This window comes from Bos taurus, chromosome 1, assembly GCF_002263795.3.
Source record: "Bos taurus isolate L1 Dominette 01449 registration number 42190680 breed Hereford chromosome 1, ARS-UCD2.0, whole genome shotgun sequence".
NCBI lineage: Eukaryota > Metazoa > Chordata > Mammalia > Artiodactyla > Bovidae > Bos > Bos taurus.
Genome location: NC_037328.1, coordinates 111902489 through 111904840, shown reverse-complemented (window position 1 = coordinate 111904840; position 2352 = coordinate 111902489).

Here is a 2352-nt window from a genome sequence, read left to right as displayed (position 1 = left end):
CCCGCAAAAGGAAATGTGGATCTAAGACAAAATAGAAAAGGACCATAATAATCCAATCCTTTAGAAATACTGTAAGAACTAAAGTCATGTCATAGAAATATATTTAAAAAGTAAAGGAGCCTAAATACCCAAAATACCAAAAAAAGAAAGCCAAGGGGAAAGGTGGTCATGGACCCTGTTATTTTTGAAGGCAAGAGACCAAGAAGTAGTAAATCCTTGGGCTTCTCTGGTGGTTCAGAGGTAAAGAATCCACCTGCCAATGCAGGAGACAAAGGTTCGATCCCTGGTCCAGGAAGATCTCACATGCCAAGGAACAACTAAGTCTGTGTGCCACAAGTACTGAGCCTGTGCTCTAGAACCCAGGAGCTACAACCACTGAGTCCACATGCCACAAGTATTAAAAGCCCACATGCTCTAGACCCTGTGCTCCACGACAAGAGAAGCCGCTGCCATGAGAAGCTCTCATACCACAGCGAGAGAGTAGCCCACACTTTCTGCAACTATAGAAAGCCCAAATGCGGCAACGAAGACTCAGCACAATCAAAAACTAACTAATTAATTAATTAATTTTTTTTTAAGTAGCAGTAAATCCTCTATTTGAAAAAGGTTAAGAACCTAGACTTTGGTCAGAAATTTAGCCTAAATGGACTTTTTCACATTTTTAGATAGTCCTGTTATAACCATCCCCAATGACAAAGATCTAGCCTCTCTGCAGTTATCTAGTTCATCTTGCCCTTGGACCAAAAGCTGGTTTAATTAGTGTTCCCTACTATCTCTTCAAACTTCCCTGGTGGCTCAGACGGTAAAGCGTCTGTCTACAATGCGGGAGACCCAGGTTTGATCCCTGGGTCGGGAAGATCCCCTGGAGAAGGAAATGGCACTACACTCCAGTACTATTGCCTGGAAAATCCCGTGGAGGGAGGAGCCTGGTAGGCTACAGTCCGTGGGGTCGCAAAGAGTCGGACACAACTGAGCGACTTCACTCACTTTCAGGTCACTATCTCTTCAAGGAAAAGAATAGACCAGGTTACACAGTCCTCAGGAGGGGCTTCACCAGCCCCGCCTTCAAACAGTTCAACTGGAAAGATCACAGTGCACTGGCTGAGCTGGCAGAGGTCATCAGAACTAATTCCAGTGATAACTATGATGAGATCTGACATCACTTGGAGGCAAACTGAGGCGGGGGGAAAGGCTCAGGAGCTTGCCACAAAACTAGTTTAACATCTCTGTAAATAAAAATCTTAACATCTCTGTAAACAAAAATAACACATTCCCTTAAAACAAAATAGAAAGCTATTGAGGCATTAGATCCAGGTAACAAAATCTACCACATAACTTCCTATCCTACCCCAAAGATGATGAAATAAAGTTACGCACACAAAAAGAACTTTGGAAGATTTGAGACCTCACTAAAAATTAATGTTGTTTAATTAGAAAATGTTGGGAAATCTACTTTGTTGTGTGTGTGGTTTTTTTAGGTTACATTTATTAAAAAAAAAAAAAAAAACACAGTATTTATTTATTGCTTTTGGCTGTGCTGGGTCTTCACTGCTAGGTGAGGGCCTCCTCCGGTTGTGGTGAGTGAGGGCTCTTCCCTCGCTTCGGTCACAGGCTTCGGTAGTTGCGGCTCCAGGGCTGTAGAGTGCAAGTTCAGTAGTTGTGGCACAGGGGCTTAGTTGCCCCTCAGCATGTGAAATCTTCCCAGACCAGAGATGGAACCCACGTTCCCCACAGTGGCAGGCAGATTCTTAACCCCTGGACCACCAGAAAAATGCTACCTTGCTATGTTTTATCCCAGAAGCAGCAGTTTCCTGCTTTAATCAGGTAGCAGCAGTAAACTTCCCCTTCTAAATCACGGATTCTGATAGGAGTCAGAATGAAGAGGACCAGATGAGTCCTCTGACTTTGGTCAGTTGCTTTGCAACCCGTTAGGAAAAACTTCTGGAGACCCTGTGAGTAGATCACTGCTGGTGTTTTGAAAGAAGCTTATAATGTCAGGAAGATTTTAGCAGCAAGTACATGTTTTTGTATGCCACATCCTCAAAGCCACTCAAACTGGCTCTAAAAAAGAAAGAAATATATTACCTTGCATAATGAGAAATTGGGAGGCAAGAGAGTTCAAGTCCTCGGGATCTTGACAATGTCAGAAGGCATCCCTGTTCTTTCCCGTCTCTGTGCTGCCATCCTCAACACTTTTGTGCTTTTGTTCTCAGGACTGTCCCCCTCATCTAACAATAGGTGGAAATAAGCTACTCTTTATTACTAGAAATGGTCTAAGTGACCTTCCCTTGTGGCTCTGCCCCAAATTCACAAGCAGTTAGAGAGCAGTGAAAAAGAAAGAGCAGCCTCAGA